This window comes from Rhinolophus hipposideros, assembly GCF_964194185.1.
Source record: "Rhinolophus hipposideros genome assembly, chromosome: 1".
Lineage (NCBI taxonomy): Eukaryota > Metazoa > Chordata > Mammalia > Chiroptera > Rhinolophidae > Rhinolophus > Rhinolophus hipposideros.
Genome location: NC_138047.1, coordinates 58050821 through 58074245, shown reverse-complemented (window position 1 = coordinate 58074245; position 23425 = coordinate 58050821).

Here is a 23425-nt window from a genome sequence, read left to right as displayed (position 1 = left end):
TCTATTTGAATACTTATAATGATGAGGAATGCTAAACAGTCATTCTTTTTAATTGAATCCTACTCCCTGTAACTTTCATTCATAGTTCTGCCTTTGAGAGCTCAGCAGAATTATTTTAGTTTTGTTTTTCCCCATGACCACCCCTTCAATATTGGTCTGAAAGACACAGCTCTATCCTCAGGAATTTCACAGTCATGATAGCCAAGTTGATAAATGCATTTGCTTTTCACTAGAGACCCCACTCCCCATATATGTGGAGTGATATTGTCACTTAAAGCTGTTCAGAATGAATTGTGCACATAGAGGACAGCTGTTCAGTCACTTACTAATGACTGAGGGTCTCTTTCTGAGCAGTCAGAAAGAGATCGTGTTCTCCTGGGAATTCTCATTGTCTTTGTTGTTGAACATAAATTTATTGGCTTTAATAAATTTATGGCACCCCCGGTATTTAATAAATTTTTTGGCACCCCCGGTATTAATCAAATAATTAATTCACTAACTACTTACATCTCTTATCAAGTTTTTTTTTTAGTTTGAAAGTAACACAAATGTAAGTCCAACTGACATAAGAAACAAAAGGATTATTATAATTATTCTTGCATAAGCATAGCTAAGGTGTAAGACTGTAGTACAATATTCAAGGGATGTAATCAAGACTTCCTTTCTCCTAATCTCTTTCTGTCTGAGGAAAAACACACTGTGTTCTTCTTTACTCTCACATTACCACCACACTTATAGCACTTTTGACCCCAGATGCATGCGTTTATTCCCAACTGATCAATTCTCCAACATCATTTCAGTTGTCCTATGTTTCAGTTCACTTCTGACATGATCTATATTTCAGTTCAGCTCTGACATGATCTACCTGGAGTTAGCATCAGATGCCACAAGTTAAGGGCTCAAATCCACAAGACTGTCCCCTCTTCAGGTGCCAATTCCAAGTCCCAGGTTGTCACTTGTACTTCTTAAAGCCCAGCTATAAATCAGGGTTCCCATAACCCACTCATTGAGTTTGATAATTTGCTAGAACAAAGGGTTTTAGGAGCTCTGTGAGAGGAATCAGGTGAATGGTGAATTGCAGATTAATGGGCTGGAAACAGGTTAAGTAATAGAGAAATAGAAACCTGTTTCAAATCTGTTTCCACACAATGACTTACAAAATAGCAAAGAGTAAAGATTGGCAGGAACAAGAGGCAGAGACATACATATCTTTCTCTCAATCTCTATCTCTATCTCTATATCATATATATATATATATATATATATATATATATATATATATTTTTTTTTTTTTTCCAGTTAGAGCATGAAGATAGCACTGCCCTTTGAAGTCTCTGGAGAATATAATCGTCATCTCTTACATCTGTGTTTAATTAGAAACCTGCACCTCAGGCCACAGCTGTGAAGATAAGCTACTAGACCTCTTTCACAGAAAGACTTGGCATTTAAGTCGCTGCCTCTGCACTGGACCCGTGGGTAGCCAAGGTGAGTTCATATAACCCACTGAAGAACTGTTTCTCAGATCATTATAGCCTTGTGAAAGCCCCATTGATTTTCAAAGCTAGAGGTTTGGGGGGCTTGTCTCTCAGGTATAGATTGTAAAAGTTGGAATGCCAGATAAGAGGTTCAAACCCTTCAATCCTCAGGAAGAAGCTTGGAGTTGTGAATTCCTTCCTGATTGTGGGTCACCACGCTGGGGGTGGGAGTTATGGTGAGACTGTGTCTCAGCCTCTCTTACCCGTTTAGATGTGGGTATATTTTTTGTTGGCCCAATATTAGGAATAGCTCAGCTAGATTTGGGGTTACTTTCAGAGGAAATTGTTCTGCTCGTGTATGTAGCTGTAGTTCAGTGTGTCCTGGGCAGGAGTTGAGTTCCAGAACTCCAACATTGTCACCTGGAATCTCTTTGGTTGCCACATGCCGTATTTTCCCGAAAATAAGATCTAACCGGAAAATGAGCCCTAGCATGATTTTTCAGGATGCTTGTAATATAAGCCCTACCCCAAAAATAAACCCCAGTTAAGACGTCTGCCAGACGAACGCATTTAGTACATCCGTTGCAACACACGACAGATGCATTGAATTATAAATTAATAATATTCATATATAAATATAAATACTATTATTGACATTAATACTTAAAATAAATGATAACATAAATTATAATTAAGTATTTGTGAACACCCAAGCGGGGCCTTGGACAAGAGGTAAATGCCTATGTAAACAGATGAACTTGAGACTTATTGCCAAATGACCAGAGTACAGATACAATGCATGAATAGGATGAGAACTTGATAATGAACGGATGTGGTTGTGTGTGGGGACAGAGCCCCAGAGAGCAGTTTCCAGGCTCTCGGCCTCATGTGGAGAGGTGCTGGCTCGGGTAGTAGATGGCTGTCAGCTGTAACCGTTGAGCCATTGGCCACTGATATAACTGCTGGAGCTACGGAGGAGAGTGGAGAAGAGTGAAGGAGAGTCGAGGAGAGTCGGCTGGCAGCAAAGCGGACAGCAGGTCACATGTCATGTAAACCTAGCCTCCAGTGAGACCATTAGTGGTATGACTCCCCTACCTATGGCTCCGTGGGTGTTCCTTTTTGGCCTAGCCACATCCTGCGTTCTTATGTGGGGAGCAGCACCAGAGACCCCTCAGGCTGCCCCGCATGACAAATGATGCAGCGAGCAGGGTGTGGTGCCGGCCAAAGCTCTCCAAAGGGCAGTGGAGCAGTTTGTGCCTATGAACACTCAGTCACAGGAAGACCATGAGGAGCAGCTGCCGGAGAGCTGGACCCCCGTGGAGAGGTGGGAAAATGTGGATGGTTCCCCAACCAGCATAGGCTGGAAAAAGCAAAGGTCATTGCGGCCCTGTGGGCTGGGAAGTGCTTGCTGAGGCCCTCACCCCCAGGTTGGGGAGGACTTGGAGCCCTCGCCCTGCGGAGGGGGCACACATTGTGAGGCTCACAGCCCTGGCGAATGACTGTGGACTATGGGGAATGGCCTTCTATCCCTAATTTAATGGACCACTTGACTGTTTGCTTGGGAACAGATGTGGGTATTTTTTTTGTTGGGAACATACCACCATGTACTGGAACTGGCGGATGTTTGCTTTTGTGTCTCGACCAGCCACCATGGGGAATATGTGAAAAAGACTTGCTTTGCCCAGGAAGACTGGCTGTGCCCAGGGAGAGTGGCAGTGCCCTGAGTGGCCCTGGCTGAGCCCAGGAAGTCTGGCTGTGCCCAGAGAGAGTGGCAGTGCCCGGAGAACACCTGGATGTGCCCGGGGGAGACTGGTGGTACCCTAAGAAACCCAGGAAGTCTGGCTGTGCCTAGAAGTACTGCTGGTGCCCTGAGAAACGCTGTCTGTGCCCAGAGAGGGGGGCAGTGCCCTGAGAGCCCTGGCTGTGTCCAGAGAGCCTGGCTGTGTCCAGGATACTGCCTCCACCTCCAGGCTCCTCGCACAGGCACCCTCGCGGAAGACGCTTGCCACGTAGATTGTGAGGAGAGATCCTGTAGGGGTGGAGTGTGGGGACAGAGCCCCAGAGAGCAGTTTCCAGGCTCTCGGCCTCACATGGAGGGGTGCTGGCTCAGGTAGTAGATGGCAATCTACTAGTTGGCCATCAGCTGTAACCAGTGAGCCATTGGCCACTAATATAACTGCTGTGGCTACGCTAGCAGAAAAATGGAGGGCTAGCAAGAAGATGGTGGCTGGCAAGCGCAGACTGCAGTTAGCATGGCGGAGTGCGGGTTGCAGCTTGCAGAGAAGTGGACAGCAGGTTTCAGACAGTGTGGCTCCTGCTTCCTGTGTCTCCAACCCAGCCGCCAGCGAGAGTATAGTGGTATGACTCCCCTATCTATGGCTCCATGGGTGTTCCTTTTTGGCCTCACCATGTCCTGCGTTGTTCTGCGGAGAGCGGGAGCAGAGACCCTGCAGGCCGCCCTGCGTGACTCACTGCATGACATTGTGTCTAATGTGAATATGCATAATTCAATATGTTGTATGTTGTAACGGATATACTTAACGCACTCCTGTGAAATACAGAAACGTTTTCTGAATTTTGGTGCCTGCAAATTTTGTCACTTTTCTGTGGACCATCATTCTTAATTGTCATCATGTTTGTTACCACTCCTGTCTCATAAGTCTTCAATTAACACTTGATTTAATGGTAGATTTAAAGAGAATAATATTTTGACCCCCAGACAAGATTAGTGCAAAAAGAAAGAGTCATTCTGTTGAGTAGAAGAAAGGAATTGTGGAGGACTCCCAGGGCAAGAATCTTATGGCTTTCTGCAAAGAGAAGAAGTTGGATCTCCAAATGGTCCGAAAATGGCAAGCAGGGTACAATAACCTCAGTCAACAGGTGGACGAGGGAAATGCTAAGAAGCCCAAGTATGGATCAGGTGAGAAATCATTATTTCCTGAGCTGGAAGACATCATCTGTAAATGGTTGCTGATAGGAGAGCAAAGACTTTGGTTGTGCGCAGATCTGATATTTAAGCATTTGCCCTGGCAATGGCACTACAGTTAGAAATATCCTCAGAAGAATTCAAAGCATCACAACACTGGCTGTATGGCTTCCTTCAGCGATATGAACTGTCTCTAAGACCAACAACACTGTTCAAGGTGGAAGATACTGAAGTTATTAAACATGCACTTGCATTCAAGTCGTTTATTGATGGCGTTGACTTTTCTTAATACCACTCTCCAACATGATTGCTATGGATGAAACAGTAGAGTTTATGGATCAAGGATCTCAAACGACGATTGATCAGAGGGGTGCCTCGTCAATCTACATTCCCTCCACTTGTTATGAAAGTGCACATGTTACTTGTATTTCCTCTGAATGGAAAGAAAGCCCCACCTCTAATCATCACTAAGGGCAAGAAAGATAATGTGTGTTTCAAGCATTTATGTTCTTGAAACCGAAGAAGCATGGTGCACTCAAGCAGTTATAAGGAAGAGGGTTGACTTAATGCTACCACTTGTTTTGTGAGATGGCCAAAGAGGTCTGCTAGTTGGGAATTCAGCCAGCACTCACCGTGCTAAAGACATGAAGAACTTCCTTGCAGAGAGAAGAATAGGTCAAATAATGATTCCCGCAGGAATGACTGCCTATCTCTAGATTCTTGATATTGCAATAAACAAGCCATTCAAGGACAATTTGCACATGGAAATCAATGACTACATTGAAAATAGAATGCAGAGAAATTAGCGTGGAAACTTTGTGAAGCCTCGTCTGCAAGAGGTTGTGACTTGGGTGAAGAATCCATGGGATAAAATCACTGACAGCTGCACTGCCAATGTGCTATGAGCAGGCTACGTGGACAGGAAGTGCTCATTTAATGAGAGCTCTATTGCTGGACATGAGAGATTGGGGCCAATGGTTCTCCACGAGATGGAATCGCAAGAAATTCAAGCTGGAATTCAGGGTTTGGAGAGTTATGACGATGTTCCAGAAGAAGATGACGTGACTGTATTTGAATAAATGTAGATTTTTGTACATGAATAAAAGTAGATTGTTGTCATGCAGGGTGTCAGGTGGGGTCTCAGCTCCCGCTCCCCACACAAGAATGCTGGATATGGTGAGGCCAAAAAGGAACACCCACAGAGCCATAGATAGGGGAGTTATAGCACTATATTGTCACTGGCGGCTGGGTTGGAGAAACAGGAAACAGGAGCCACATGATCCGCAGCCCTCACTCCACCACTTGCTAGCTCAGCCACCATCTTCTTGCTAGCCCCATTTACTGCTAGTGCAGCCACAGCCGTTATAGTAGTGGCCAATGGCTCACTGATTACAGCTAATGGCCAACTAGCCACAGCTGATGGCCATAGAATCACAGTTGGTGGCCATTTACTACCTGAGCCAGCACATTTCCATGTGAAGCTGAGAGCCTGGAAACTGCACTCCTGGCTCTGTCCCCACAATTGTTGTACATGAATAAATGTAGATTGTTGTACATGAAAAAATAAGACATCCCTTGAAAATAAGCCCTAATGCATCTTTTGGAAAAAAAATTAATATAAGACCCAGTCTCATTTTCGGGGAAATACGGTATCTATGAGCTGGCTGGATCCCCAGCATATCCAACTGGAACTGTAATTCACTTTACATGGCCTGGAGGAAATTCAGGTTTCTCATTCATCCAGAATACTTCTTGATCTCGTTCCCATTTTCTGCAGTTATGGCTGGTGCTATAATATAGAGGGGGAAGCAACTCTGTTTGCGGGAGAGTGATATATTTCTTATTATTTCACACTTGCCTTTGTTAGTTCATCCTTTTGTGATCCAGTAGTCGTTCTCCACATGGTAGGTATTATGGTTTAAACAGCCTTGGATTCATATCATTTCAATTCAGTGACCTTATAGGAATGAACATGTTCCTGTAAGACTCTGCATGAAAAATTCTAAGGATGTTGGGGCCACTTGTACATTCTTGAGCTGGTGACCATGACCATTGGATGTGACATCACCGTTGGTCAGGCCAGACACATGCCACACTTTATACCCAGGTTCCAGTAACTGGGTTCTTATCTGATCTCTACCTCTTTTCCATATTCCTATGGAAGGCATGGTGGTATGGTTACATGTGCACATAATTATTGTGAATGTGTGAGCTTAGGATTTGAACTTCCTCAGTGATTTTTGGAATTTTGCAAGCTGGAGAAACATGTTTCTGAAATTATTATGCCTCTGCTGCTGAGCTCCATCTCTGCAATGACCTAAAAAATTTCTTAAAATATTTTTTTTTTGTTCTGAGAGTAATTATACCATTAAATCCACACACACACACACACACACACACACACACACACACACCTCTGTCATATGGAAAAGATAAAGGGTGGATTTATTTATAGTGATAAGAAAACAAAACAGAATTTACGATAAGTATTCTGAGTTATGAAAAACATCTTTCAGCTATCAATTTTAAAAGATTTCAAGTCCCATTTTGTCAAATGAAAGCTTAGCAATACCAAACTGTATAATGAAGTATTTATTTAGTTTTGAAAGTTACATAAACTAGCATTTAAAATTTTTCTAAAATCTTAAAACATCTTAAGCAATTCTTATAAACAGAGTACAAGATGTGGGATGTGTGAAATTAAAAATGTTTTCACTCATTAGAGATAACCTTATATAGTTTCACCACTTACGCATTATCAGGACATCTGTAACTTGTGAAAGTGATTTTCATTTCTTATTTCCAAATATTATGTATTTTCATTTTTGAAAACATGTAAATATGCAAATGCACATATTGGGAGAGATTCTTTTTTATATTTACTTAGTTAAACCACGTTGTTAAAATAGGAGTTAAAAATCCATTCGTTAAGATATCTCAACAAAACTTAACTACCAAGATTATTTATGTCCTTGCTCCTTCACTGAAAAGGACACTTTCCCAGAGGCTCAACAAAATGGTGTATGGGTTATAGAGAAACATCAATAATATCAGATACATTTTTTTACTTGTGTACTGAAGGCACAGTAAAGTGAACATAGATTTTTCAAAAATTTTAAGTAGATGATAAATGGCAGATTAATGGGCTGGATAAAAGAGTGAAGTAGATAAAGAAATGGAAATCTGTTTCAAACCTGTTTCTAAACAATCACTTTTAAGAAGAGGGCATGAGAGGCAGTGTCTTAAATAGACAAGTTGGGAAAACCAGGCTGATGTTTTGGTATGATTATGCTGTTTGGCATCTAAATTGGGTGCAACGCATACCTTGCCTTACATCTTCTTGGGACACTTTTCACTCCAGCCGTTGCTGCAGTAACAAGTGTTGTGTAGTAGTAATATGACAGGACTTTGCCTCCGCCGCACAGCATATCTGTGCCTCCACAATGTAGGGTGAGGCCGAGATGATGTCAGCTGGTGCTAAATGTAACAAGGAAGCAGAAAAGGGTGCCAGAGTGGGGAGAGGGGCAGGTTGCAATTTTTTAAAAGGTGGTCAGTTAGGACCTCACTGGGAATATAGTGTTGCAAAAAAGACCTGAAGGGAGTGAGGGAGGGAGTCTCCCTGGAGGGAGAGACTTCAGGCCCAGGAAAGAGAATGCAGAAGGTCTGAGTCAGTAGCATGGCTGGAATGTGCACAAGTGTAAAGGAAGCCGGGGTTGCTGGATGAGAGCTAGGCAGAGAGACACAAAAGCAGGAAATTAGGAGAAGAGGTACAGGTGCCAGAATGCAGACAGCCTCGAGGCCTCTCTAAATATGATTGCTGGAGCTCTAAGGAGATAGGAACTCACTAGAGAGTTTTGAGAGAAGGACCGACATGACGTGGCTGGTGTGTTGAGACTAGACTAGAGATTGTGTGGGCAAGTGTAGAAGCAGAGGCATCTGTTAAGAAATTATCGCAATAATCCAATCAAGAGATAATAGTGGCTTTGTAAAAGGTGGAAGAAATAGATGCAGGAAGATGAGGCGAGATTTTAGGTACATTTAGAAGGCAGAGCCAATAGAATTTGCTAACAAGTAAGATGGAGATATGAGGAATGTTTTATTTGATTCTAATGTTTTAATTGAGAAACAGAAAGATAGAGCTTGCTATTAACTGAGACTGGGAAGACTTTGGCAGAAGGTAGGATTGAGGAGGGGGTCAGATTTTGGATACAATAAGTTTGAGATACCTATCAGATATCAAAATGTAAAGGAGCCAGGAAAGAGTGGACACTGAGCTGGAGGGAAAGTGAAATCTTGTCAGCCAGTGAAGAAAGAGTTTCAAGTATCAAACACTGAAGGGAGGTATGTGAGAGGAGGAGTGAGAATTAACCGCTGGATTTAACCATGTGGAGGTCACCTATGACCATGCAGAGCAGTTTCAGTAGAGTGGTAGGGGCAAAAGGCAGAGGGAGTTCCAGAATAAGAGACAAGAAAATCAAAGACAGTGAACACAAACAACTTCTCAAGGGAAAACCAAAGTGGAGTTGTAGCTGGAGGGAGTCCATGAGGTCAATAGAAAGATTCTTTTGTTAGTATGGGAGAGATAGTAGCATATAAGCTGTTGGGAACTCTTCAGTAGAGAGGGGAAATTGATGATGCCAGACCAGAGAAAGAATTGCTGGAACTCTGGCCTTGAGTAGACAAGAAGTCATGTGATCCAGTGTATAAGGGACCTTAAATAGCAACACATTTTGTACAAAATGACAGGATGACAGGAAGCTAGAAAGAATATATGGGCACAGATGCAGGAGGGTGGTTAGGTGTGGTGATGTAAGCTTGTGGGAGTTGTTGTTCTTTATCATTTCTTTTTTTCTGGTAAATAGGAAGCAAGGTCAACAGCTGAAGTGAAGATAGGCGAGGAGGTGTTGGGTGTATGAGGATAGAGAAGGAGATTTGTAATGGTCCTCTAGAAGAGTGGGAGAATGAATGGATTAGGGAAACATATATACTCCTTGAGCAACAGCAGGGACCCATTTGATAGTGGGGCACAAACACTTCAAGTTGTGTGATTTTTCCAACTATGGTCAGCTCAGTGGAGGAGCAGAAAAACCAGAGAGTTGAATTTAACCAGTATGGGAGTTTTGCTAGTCTAATATGCTAAAACGAGAAAGGTGCAAGAGAACTGAGGACATACACAGGGAGAATTTTCACAATAGCAGTTTCATGTTTTCTTTTAAATTAATTTCCTCAACTGACTTCAGTCTTTCTACTAAATGTACCACCTATCATTCATCCAACTTTGGAATCCTGGAATCATTTTTGTGTCTTCCTTCCTGTCACTGGCTCAATAGACTCAATCACCAACAGCAGCTGTTCCATCATTCCCATTCTCACCAGTGTCGCTGTCACAGAAGGTAAATGCAGGAACTGATGATGCAAGGAGGGCGGTAAAGCAGGGTAAGGCTGGAAAGGCAGTCTAGTGTCAGAAGATGGAGGTTCTCGAAATCAGAGGTAAAGAATACAATCTTAATTAAACAGGGAGCCATGGACGTCTTCCCTGGTGACAAGCTACTCCAGAGTATTCTGCCCGGAGAACCAGAAGGAAGCTGCATGGCCCTTTTGGACCAAACCTCAGAAATCTGAGTTAAAGAGTAACCTGTTTTTGTAAATAAATCTTATTGGAACGCAGCCACATTCCTTTCCTTACATATTGTGTACGGCTATTTTCAAACTTCCACAGCAGAGTTGAATGATTGCAACAGAAACTGTATGGTCTACAGAGACTGCATGGTCTAAAAGAGTTACTATTTATTGGAAAAAGTTTGCTAAGCCTTGCTCTAAAACATGAAAGAAAGTATCCTCAGTGGGAGCTCTCAACCTGATCAGTTATGGCCTTTGTTGTAGAACTGGACCTCAAAATGTGTAATGAAAATGTACGCTATTTATAGAGCCGTATCTACAGAAAGGATCAAATTTCTCAGTGAGATGAGAGAGCAACTCCTACCCTTCATTTCCTCTTTCCAGAGATGTTCCCTAAGAGAAGACAAAACACATGAACTGCACCCAGATTTAAACATTAATTTTGGGATGTTTGCCAGACCAGATGGTTAGAAAAGCTAAATACCATTGATTTATTTCTTACCCTTTATGAAGCAACATTAGAGACAATGGGCCTTATCAGAACAAATGAGAATAAACAACAGAATGCAGATCAGAGGAGACTTAAGAGCAAATGCTATTGGATTTTATTATGCTATAATTAATTTTGTGTGTAGAAAAGCACTAATTATTAGTAAAGTGTAAGCTGCAGGAACCAAGCTTTATATAATGGCAGCTGGGCAAGGATGGACCTTTCCGTTTCACAAATGTTACTTTTCCTCCTGCAGTATTGTTGCAATAATTTCCAGTACCCTAAGAATGCTCTCTTGTGAATGCAGTTCATCATCCATTAAATGCCTTTTCAGCACTTAGTACACATTCCAAGCTGGGAAAATAGCGATTTATAAAACGTGATCCCTGCAAGCAATATTGCAGTATAGTGGTGATTTGCACCCAGAACTGCAACAATAGTTCTTACATTGTTTTGATCACAGACCCTTAAGTGATTGTGATCAAAGCTGCAAATCCTATTTTTAGGAAAAAAAAATGTGCAAAGACACATATAAAGAAAATGTTACATATAATCTCAAGAGATTTTTTATTTTCTAAAGATCATTTATGAAAGTCTACATGAGGGTCAATCCCGTTTTTTAGCATCTTTGTGGTACAGCATGGGCACAATTGACAGAGTGTGCCAGTATGTGCCTACGTGTGCACACACACACACATGCAAGTGCCTTAGTTTCTTCAGGAGATTAATATGGAAAAAATATTTTGTAGGTGGGAAAAATGGCTCATGCAAAAATTATGAGGCATGGTATGGCAAGCAAATTCAGGAAATCAAAGCAGTTTGGTGTGATACATCCTCAGTGAGGCAGGAAAGCCTTGAGACAAGAGGCTGAAAAGAGGCTAGAGACAAAAGTTTTATATATTGTATGAGTAGTCCTATCTCTTTTCCTTCATAGATTATATGTCCTTAAGGGGGACACACACTTTTGTCATGTCATTTGTCATAGAACACTTAAAGACACACTTTTATTTGCTTTTGGCGAGTTCATTTTCTCTTTCTTTGATTATTCTTGCTTTTTTTTGGTTTGTTTCTGAATTAAAGTATATGCTACTAAACAATGATCTTTTATGTACTACATTTCATAACTTAATTGAGTTTTGTAGCATTCCTGCTGGGTATATTTTATTTGACATATCTACCTACAAGAAACAGATCCAGGAAATTACTAACTTGAGCAAACCTGCGCAGTTGAAAGTGGCATAGCTGGGAATTAAATATTCTTTTTTTTTTTCTTAACTCTAGGTTTTATATTCTTTTCTCTGGGCTTATTTATACTGAGCCAAATAAAATTTTATTTGAAGAATAACCGATTATTTCTGGCTAATATAGAATACTCCTTTAGGGTAAGTGAGGTTGTCAATTGCAATCATACTTATTATTTAGTATTATTATTTGGTAGTTTAATTTAGGCCAAGAATTATAGAGGGAATAGGACTTACTTCTATTTTTGAGTGATCCTTTACTCTTACTTTGGTTTTTACTTTAGTAAAGAGAACATTGGAGGAAAGCTTATAGCTGGGGTTCCACTGAGCAAACCGGACAGACCAGAAAAGGATTGGAAGGGCTAAGACGGTTTACAAGGCACTGGAAGCTCCTTCACAACACAAATTCCAAGCAATACACAAAGTGACTGTGCTGAACAAAGAGAATTACACATAAAGAATTGTTTGAAAACTGTTTGCAGCCTTCTCTAGGGGTGGTGGAAAAGTATTACACAATCACCAAGCAGAGACGGCACTGATGTCTGAGGATATGTAGGAGAAACCCTGCGTGTTCACAAAGACAGTTCTCTCCAGGGTCAGATGTGGCTTCAAATTCTGTTACCTTTGCTTTTGGCATAGGAGATTATTTCTAGACAAGCTTTCACATGAATTCCTATTGAGAACTAAATGCTAATTAAAGACTACAGTTCCTGAGGTTATAGAGAGAGAAGGAAGGGACAGTGCACATACAAATTTTGGTTGTGAGAAGATTTAGAACATTAAGCCATGAGGGAGATCAGACTAAGACATGGCACATTAATCTCAGATGAGTGCAGTTTAAGGACATTGAAACTCTAACAGAAAAAGAAAAGACAATGGTGTTTGAAGATGTCAAAGGAAGGAGGCTTCCCTAGATGAATCTGACTGGCTTCATATTTGTGCTTAGGGCCTGCTTTGAATACAGTACAATAAGATTCATCACTTGGTGAAATAATTTACTGAGAGACATTGAATCATGTTCACAAGAGAGAAAAAACATGTCAAAGGCACTTCCCAATGTTGTATAAATGAAAGGGAAACATTTCTGGAACAGAACATGTTGAGTGTTATTTGTGTGTTCCTCTCTGAAGGACAACCTCTAACCCTGTTACCCCAGAGCCAGTCAAGTCACCCCTCTGTTTATGTGGATGTTTCTGTGACCTTTCCAGCATGATTTCCCCTCAGCTGGATCCTAAGCACAGTCTAATTTCACAGCCTTGCATCATCCTCGGAACCCGGCCAAGGGGAGAGGGATTAGCTGGGAAGGGACGATTGGGAAAAACCTCAAGGTTTCTATAGAGGGTCCAGAAATCCCCTTCACTAAGTAAACTTAAGGGTCTTGAGGGCACTTCTTATCAAACACAAGGGCAGTGTGAGAAGAGAGAAACAAAATGCGAGTTGAGTGGCCTGACCACACTGCAGGGCAAAAGATGTCTGTAATGAGGCTAAAAGTTTTGTATCTTTTTTAGCATTTGGTAATGTGATGACAGACACGTTTACTAAAGCCTAAGAACAGATGCTCTTGATATAGCAATAGGGCATGAAGTCCCACAGCAAATATAGAGTCCCACTGTATTTTCATAATTGAAATACATATTTTAAAGATCCTTTCACTGGCCACATTATGACTCATTTTTGTAAAAAAAAAAGTCTCAATTTCTAAAATGACTTTTCAGAACTGCCTATAGATCCATAATATGAACTGAAATTATTGTAAGAGAGTATCACTTGTTATTTAATCTTATCTCATTCCTCTAAATTGAAAGACTATCACTAATGCATATTTCAGAAAGATCTGAAGTGATTGTTTGCTTTCTATTTTGTTTCTGAATGGATTTCATTGCGGCTTCATGATTTACAAGCTGGGCATTATTGTGGAACTTTTAAGTCTCTCTATACCTCTCTATAATTACAGCTACAAAATGGAGATAGTATTAGCATCTACCTGTTACAGTTGTTTCAGAATGAAACGGAATAATATATGTAAAGTGCTTAGCAAAATGCTGGGACGTAGAAAGTGCCCAGCAAGTGTTAGCTATAATAATCTTTATCATCACCATCATTATTCATTTAAATTCAGGTTAGTCAAGAATACAGTCATTTTTAAATTATAAATTGTATGTTTGAAGATAACGTATAACTTCTGACTATTAACTTCACATAGTTATCATTACCATCTGATTTGAAAATGTACAAAAAATTCAGCACCTTCCAAATTTGCTTGGTAAGGGAGTCATATATAATTTTAGGGAGAGGTAGTTTTTCAATTTCCAAGTTAAAAATATCCAGGTTTAATTTTCAAGCAAGATGACATTTGATTTGTGACAAATCTGAAACTTTCATAATTAAAAGATAATTAAAATGTGTTGATAATCATATTTGCATTATATATTTTTTCTAATCTTTAAGTCTAATAATCCAATCTAGAGTCCTTGATGTTTGTAAATTTGTTTATTCAAAAGAAACCATGGAGACATTTGTATACTAATGTGGAATGCTTAAAAAATGTGCCATGCACAGGAAGTTAAAAACAATGTTTGTAAACATCAAACTCATCTTGTTTACTATGTTTTAGGGCACTAGATTCTCCAGCTTTATTGAGAAATGTTCAGAGATGATTGGAAAGTGTTTTGAAATTGGAAAAGAAGACATGCGTCAGTGCCTGTCTGCCCAGCATGGAGACCTCCCTTTGTTTAAAGGCCAGCCAAGCATTGTCTTTGGAGCTTCATGTACCTACCCCAGTGACATAAATGGGAGTGTCAGGTTGAAGTCCTTCCAGCCTTGGATACACCATGGGCTGGATTTTTATAGACCTGGACATAAGAATAGTTTCCAGGCTTAGAATCAGATGTAAAGAGAATTAAATGCCCCTACAATTAGTTTCCTACAAGCTACAAATATAATTTAATTGAAGTAAGTCCTGATCTAATAAACAAGTAAAGTTTCCCAGGTCTCTGTGTAGAAATATAATTCCCTGAACTCATTAACATTTTTATGTTTCAGAAGTTGTTCCTTTCTGGCTTATGACAACCTTAGATTCCCTAATAGGCATTTGTCTTAGATACTCCCTGAAGGCAGATTCTAAGACAAAGCCTTCTGTATAGGTAGTTTATTCAAGAATAGCTGGAAAGCAAGAAGCAAGTGACACTGGAAGGTAAGAAGTGGTGGAGGATTGAACAGGAAGGAGGAAAAGCGAATGGAAGGATGCATTACTGAGTTGGCCGCAGTAATGGTGCTCGATTCTGTGGTTCTTTCTGAAGAGCTTTATGGTATGTGTTTCAGCATTGACCAACTGGGTATCAAAAGGGTGGACATCAATCCTTTAGCTTCTGTTTCCCATTGGTCAAGGGAGGACTCCCTGACATTTACTCCTTTGCAGTGCTAATGATTCTCACAGATGGCCTGGAGGTGCTTGAACATGAAAACCAAACAAGCCTGAATTGAGGGACAAAAACTCAGGCAGGAATTGAGGGATCCTTAACACAGGTCTGAGTCTACTGCTGTCAGGTTGCACCTGTGGGTGCAGCCCTCCAAGAACTGGTCACCCCAGCAGGCCTGGAGTAGAAAGTGGAGAAGATGTGGGGCACAGGCTAACACTTCTCAGTTTCTCTCATTCCCATTACAGTGTCCCTTTGAAGGTAGTGGCCAAACTTACAAGAACTTAATCACAGAGAGTTAGTGAATGAGCTACAATCCTCACTGCTAGAGCTAGTCCTGAGGTCATAATCAATTTTTCTCTCCTCTACCATCCACTTTGAATTTCCATTGTATTTGGCTAATAAGATGGTCTAGTTATTGACCAGAATGATGACCCCAGAACTTTATCACTGGGGTCTTACCCTTATCTTAGTTGCCTTACCCTTATGGGGCTGTGCTTGCTATAACAGCTGATTCTCAAGTACTACTCAGTACAGAAGCACCAGAGACAACCCTGTGAGCCTTCTCTTCTTCAAATATATTTCTCCCTGACCCCAAAGTGTAGCAGCAATCCTAACTCTCCATGGGAATTAAAGGCAATGATTATCTGCAATATAGTTAACTCTTTGTTTGCTGTCCATGGCGTGAAGAGCCCAACTTGAGCAGATGTAGTTGGAGCTTCAGGTACTCTAAAATGCTTACAGTGTGCCCTGATGGAAGTATTCCATCCTGGGAAACAGAACTTCTAATATGACCTAAAGTGATGGTGACAGGAAGCATAAATTCTGAAAGTGGGAGCCTGGAAGTGATGGTGAGAAGCACATACCCCACTTCTACCCTTGTTTCCTGGACTTGTATATTCTACCATGTTTCCCTGAAAATAAGACCAGATTCTATATTATTTTTTGCTCCAAAAGACACATTAGGGCTTAGGTTCAGGGGACATCATCTTGAAAAATCATGCTAGGGCTTATTTTCCAATTAGGTCTTATTTTCGGGGAAACAAGGTATCTATTTGGGACACAGAATCAGAACCAGGCCATTGATTCCAAATATAAACCACATTTTGGAGGACTGCATGCCGTCCTCACAGGATGATGTACCTGAGCTTGTGCCTTTGCCATGCCTTCCTACTATGCTATTCTTTAGTTAGCTATTGGGCTCAGGCTTGCTGCTTCTGACTGATGAGGCGTGTAATGAGACTAATGGATTCTGCGGTTATGTACCCATTCTTATATCTCTTTTGTTATAAAAGTGGTCTGTTCTTGCTGAGATAAAGCATACACAAGAGGGAAGGTATATATGATAAAGATATGTACAGCCTCCTACTCAAATGAGTTTGTGGTGGGTGCAACCCACAAAGGGAACAAAATTTGTTTTGCAATTCATTCTGTACATCCAAATTGCTATGCAGAAGTTATGATGGTTAACGGCAATCCCAGGATAGGGATGTTTGCTATCAGAGCCATCCAGATTAGTGAAGGGCTGACTTTGATTATAGTTACAGTCAAGCTGATGCCCCAAAATACATGGGCATCGGAAAAGAAATGGAAATCCCTGATGTCTGCTACCTATTCCTCCCCATCCTCCTTCTGGAATGGTCGACTTTAGCTTCAGGAATCTTGAGTACTATGGGTAATTTAGAAAAAGAAAATGCAGTTTGCAATTCTGAATTTGTTTAGCATTATAATCTCAAGATCCACCCATGTTGTCACAAACGGTACTATTTCATCTTTTCTTAACGGCGAATAACACTAAGCGAAATAAGTCAGACAGAAAAAGTAGAGAACCATATGATTTCACTGATATGTAGTGTATAAAACTAAAAAGAACAAAAGAACAAGACAAACAAATGAAGGAACAAAAATTCATAGACATAGACAATAGTTTAAGGGTTACCAGAGGGTAAGAGGGGATCAAGGGCTCTAGATGAGGGTAAATGGGATCTAATATATGGTGATGGAAGGAGAACTGACTCTGGGTGGTGAACACACAATGTGAGATATAGATGATGTATTACAGAATTGTACACCTGAAATCTACGTAAATTTAGTAACAATTGTCACCCCAATAAACTTTAAAAACAAACAAAACAATTCTGAATTTGTAAAGTACTATGAAAGTAATTCATAGTAATGAGTTTTAAAACTCAACTTTTTATTGCCTTCTCACCAGTTGCAAAATGTTATGTACCCGTGAATTTTTGCAATAATATAATATGGTATATTTTTTCAACTTTCAAGAAGAACACTTGAACTTCCAAAAGAGAGAGAGAGAGAGAGAGAGAGAGAGAGAGAGAGCGCGCGCAAAATGTGTGTGCAGGCCCTGGGGCAGGCACAACACAGCAAGTCTGAAGAGGGAAAAAATGTAGGTCTGTGCTGCTGCTGGAACGTGGACAGTGAGGGCTACAGTTACTCACCAAGAATCCAGAACTGCGAGGTCTGTGCAGCAGCTGGAGTAAAGCAGTACCCTGTGCTCAAGGATATTAACTTTGGGAGGCTGTCCCGATCCGCATGCAGTTTACTGTAAGACTGTCTTGGAGTCTAAGCAGTTCTTCACGGGAGAGGAGTCCACCTGGACACCACAGAGGACACCTTCTACTCCTCTCAATTTGTAATGGGATGTGTCTCCGTTCCCTGGCAGAATGAGACGATTGACTCTGACTGTTTCAACGACATCAGTGAACATGAAAATGAGGCAAATGTGGCATTAGATCTAGATGAGAAAACAGGTCCCCCAGTTCTCAGACATAAGAGAGGCTTCTTTTATAGACTCCTCAGAAGAGGAGGCTGCCTTAACACTGGTCCCAGTGAGAAGGAGGAGCTGCCCACAAAACTATGACCACTCATTCTGCAGAGACAGGCCTCAGGGCTAAGGAGAACGTGCGCAGTGTTTCATGCTATCAGTGAATTGTAACAAACGTGTATGATGCATCTTAAAGTGCAAAATACAAAAACAAGAAACAATCTGTTAATATAAGATGGTTGTCGAGCTGGGTGTCAGGCGGGGTCTCTGGTCCCGCTCCCCACATAAGAACGCAGGACACAGTAAGGCCTAAAAGGAACACCCACGGAGCCATAGATAGGGGAGTCAAACCAATATATTCTCGCTGGCGGCTGGGCTGGAGACACAGGAAGCAGGATCTACATAATCTGCCTAACAGCAGTCCGCGCTTGCCAGCCACCATCTTCTTGCTAGACCCCATTTATTTTGCTAGCGTAGCCACAGCCATTATATTAGTGGCCAATGGCTTACGGGTTATAGCTGACAGCCAACTAGCCACAGCTGCTGGCCATCACAGTTGATGGCCATTTACTACCCGAGCCAGCACCTTTCTATGTGAGGCCGAGAGCCTGGAAACTGTTTTTTGGGGCTTTGTCCCCACAATGGTGTAATATGTGATACCATGTCAGTGGGTCAGGCATTAGGTAAATACTCGAATAGTAGTGCCAGAGATGACTCTATAGATTATAAGAGGAATACCCAGGTGTCAGTCTGGTAAGGATGATACAGGATGGAAGAGGTCCAGTGTAATGAAACTGAAGTCAGACGGTTGGCTATTCTCCTCAGGGATGGTGCCACATTGCTGCTGGTGGTGGGGCATTCAGTACTGGCAGCAGCTAGATCATTCTTAATGAGAGAAAGCCCAGGCTATATAGTCCACGCATATATAGTCTCTATCCCCAACACAATGCATTCATAACTCATTGTGTCAGCACCACTGAGTTGAGTAAATCAGATGATTGACACTCACAGGATGGATCGTCTTGTGCAGTTGGTGGCTGAGTGACTCTTTTGTGATGGATGCTCCTCAGTGGGCATTAACGTGAGATATGAATATTTGCGTATTCTAAGCCCACTTTCATTGTGCCATCTACTTGCCACTTTTCAGACTTTCTTCCCTCTGATCTTTGATTGTTGTTCCGTCAGGCACAGTGGTCAATGTGTATTCTTATATCAAACCCCTCTTCTCTCCACACATGGTAAACAATAAACTGTACTACTCACAGTTTTGAACACTGAAAGAATTTCCTTCACCACGGTCTTGGGGCCACCTCTGAGTGAGGCTGTAGTATGGCAGCAGTACATTTCTGGCTAATCCCAGTGTATTACATCTTCCCATCTGTGGACCAGACCTGACTTTTTCCTCCTCAGTTGATCATAATTGTTTCAGGTTGGGTTTCCTAGGAAGCAGATTCTGTTGAAGAGATTTAACATGCAAGAGGTTTATTAAAGTGTGCTCTTGAGAACAATATCTGTGGAACGAAAAGGGAGAAGGGAGGATTGGGCAGAGAGAGTAGTGATGCAGTTTAAATGGAATGCCTCAGCCAGCCACTGTCGTGCAGGGGACCCTGCTCGCTGCGCCATTTGTCGTGCAGGGTCTCAGCTCCCACTCCCCGCCCAAGAACGCAGGACACGGTAAGGCCAAACAGGAACACCCACGGAGCCATAGATAGGGTAGTCAAACCAATATATTCTCGCTGGCGGCTGGGCTGGAGACACAGGAAGCAGGATCTACATAATCTGCCTAACAGCAGTCTGCGCTTGCCAGCCACCATCTTCTTGCTAGCTCCCATTCCTTTCTGCTAGCGTAACCACAGCCGTTGCATTAGTGGCCAATGGCTTACGGGTTACAGCTGACGGCCAACTAGCCACAGCTGCTGGCCATCTGATCACAGTTGATGGCCATTTACTACCCGAGCCAGCACCTTTCTATGTGAGGCCGAGAGCCTGGAAACTGCTTTCTGGGACTCTGTCCCCACAGCCACGCAGAGAAATCTGAAGACTAGAAGACCCTGAGCGCTGGCCTGAGTTGGGACAAGAGGTCCAGAACTTTATATGACTTTTCTATTGGTCCTTGAATGTAGGCTGCTCCAGGAGAGGAGTGATCTTAGGCAAGAAGGCTCTTTGCAGCTGAGCAATCCACAGGAGGGCTGACAGCTGAGGGCTGGCTGTTATACCAGATGGGGGAAAATCCTAAAGGGAAGTCTGGGTAGTGAATCTCAGCAATGCCAGTGTAGTCAACCTCAAGAAGGTATGATTTGAAGGAATGGCAGAGGTGATTTCCATGGGAGTCTGTCATGTAATTTGCTTGTTCTTTCTAAATCTGCTCAAGTCTGAACCTGAATGAAACACTGTACCCAGTCATACACAGGCCTGCTCCTGTGCCCACTGGACCTTGTGGTTTGGTTCATCGTGATGGGAAGCACCCGCCCCATACTCATCTGCTATTCCAGGTAAGGTTCCAACCCTAAATACCATGTTTTTAATCATCAGATGCAAGAGAGCTAAATTCTTAGCTAGAAATTTTTCACTTATCCTCAAGAATCTTATCTACCATATTTCCCTGCAAATAAGACTGGGTTATATTAATTTTTGCTCCAAAAGACACAGTAGGGCTTATTTTCAGGGGATGTCTTATTTTTTCATGTGCAACAATCTACATTTATTCATTTATTAATGTACATTTATTCATGTACCACAATCTACATTTATTCATTTATTCATGTATAAAAATCTACATTTATTCAAATACAGTCATGTCATCTTCTTCTGGAACATCGTCATAACTCTCCAAACCCTGAATTCCAGCTTGAGTTTCTTGCGACTCCATCTCGTGTAGAACCATTGACCCCAATCTCTCATGTTCAGCAATAGAGCTCGCCTTAAACGAGCACTTCCGGTCCACGTAGCCTGCTCGTAGCGCATTGGCAGTACAGCTGTCAATGATTTTATCCCATGGATTCTTCACCCAAGTCACGACCTCTTGCAGGGTAGGCTTCACAAAGTTTCCACGCTGATATCTCTCCACTCTATTTTCAATGTAGTCAATGATTTCCACGTGCAAATGATCCATGAATGACTTGTTTATTGCAATATCAAGAGTCTGCAGATAGGTAGTCATTCCTACAGGAATCATTATTTGATCTATTCTTTTCTCTGCAAGGAAGTTCTCCATGTCTTTAGCACGGTGAGTGCTGGCTGAATCCCAGACCAGAAGACCTCCTTGGCCACCTCACAAAACAAGTGGCACCATTAAGTTGACCCACTTCCTTATAACTACTTGTGTGCACCAGGCTTTTTTGTTTTCAAGAACATAAATGCTTGAAACACATTCAACCTTATCTTTCTTGCCCTTAATGATGATTAGAAGTGGGGCTTTCTTTCCATCCAGATACAGGTACACGTATCTGTTACCTGTATCAGATACGTGTTGCCAAACACAGGTAACACGTGCACTTTCATAACCACTGGAGAGAATGTAGATTGATGAGGCATCCCTCTGATTAATTGTTGTTTGAGATCGTTGGCCCATAAACACTACAGTTTCATCTATAGCAATGAGGTTAGAGAGTTGGTATTTACAAAAGTTGATGCCATCAATAAAGGACTTGAATGCAAGTGCACGTTTAATAACTTCAGTAGCTTTTAGCTTGAACAGTGTTGTTGACATTAGAGACAGTTCATATCGCTGAAGGAAGCCATCCAGCCAGTGTTGTGAAGCTTTGAATTCTTCTGGGAATATTTCTAACTGTGGTGCCATTGCAAGGGCAAATGCTTGAATATCAGCCCTGCACACAACCAAAGCCTTTGCTCTCCTGTCAGCAATCCATTCACAGATGATATCTTCCAGCTCAGGAAATAATGATTTCTCACCTGATCCATACTTGGGCTTCTTAGCATTTTCCTTGTCCACCTGTTGACTGAGGTTATCGTACTCTGCTTGCCATTTTCGAACCATTTGGAGATCCAACTTCTTCTCTTTGCAGAAAGCCATAAGATTATTGCCCCGGGAGTCCTCCATGATTCTTTTCTTGTACTCGATGGAGTAGCTTTTGCCTTTTGCACTAATCTTGTCTGGGGGTCAAAATATTATTCTCTTTAAATCTACCATTAAATCAAGTGTTAATTGAAGACTTATGAGACAGGAGTGGCAACTAACATGAGGACAGTTAAAAATGATGGTCCACACAAAAGGGATGAAAAATTCCAGGTACCAAAATTCAGAAAATATTTCTTTATTTCACACAAGTGCATTAAGTACATTCATTATAATACGCAACATATTGAATTATGAAGATTCATATTAGACACAACCGTCGTGTCCAGCACAACACAGGCAGTGAGCAAACGAGAAGGGGCGGTGGAGGGTTAAGAAAGTAAGAAACAGAAATCAAGAAAGTTATGAAATGGGCCAAGGGTCTCACAGCCTCAAAGGACTGAGAGCCCTGAATGGGGCAGTCCTGTGGCTTTCATTGATGCACACACAAGAAAGCAACATTGTTTTCTCCAAGGTCTGTGAATCTCACACATTATACAAAGAAACTGATTTGAACTAATTAACTCTGCCTGCAGGAAGCTGGACCTTTATGCTTAAACCTACTGAAATGGATAGATGGAGAACTGATGTTATTATTCTCTTTAAATATTGGGAAGATGAATCTCTTCCCAAGCAGGTTGTGGGAAGGAATGCAGCCACAAAGGCATAAGCTCTCCTTAACGGGGGGAAGGTGGAGGGCTATGCCCACCTCTATCAACCCCGTAGGTTCTCCTGCTGGTCCCCACTTGACTGTGCTTGGCTTGAGTTGTCCCCTGCGTGGGGAATCTTACTCGTCATTGGCTAACCAGCCATCCTCTGGGGCCAAACAGGGAGACGTAAGGTGTAACAGGAGACGTAACTGTAAGGTGTAAGCACAAAGGTGAAGCAAAGTCCCTAAAAGGATTAGTCTCACAGACTCTCCTTTCTTTAGGGGCAGGTACGAGGGGACAGATGGGTAGGCTGCTGCATGACAACACACAATCACATTCATTCATTATCAAGTGCGCACGTGATTCGTACATTATATTTATACTCAGATTGGTCATTTGGCAATAAGTCTCAAGTTCATCTGTTTATATAGGCATTTACCTCTCATCCAAAGGCGCCTGCTTGGGTATTTACAAATACTTAATTGTAATTTATATTATTTAATTTAAGTATTAATGTCAATAATAGTATTTATTTATATTTAATTATATATTAATACTATTATTTTATAATTGAATACGTCTGTCGTGTGTTGCAGCAGACGTACTAAATGCATCCATCTGGCTGACAATCTTAACTGAGGCTTATTTTGGGGGTAGGACTTATATTACGAGCATCCTGAAAAATCATGCTAGGTCTTATTTTCCGGTTAGACCTTATTTTCGGGGAAATACAGTAGGTCTATTTTCA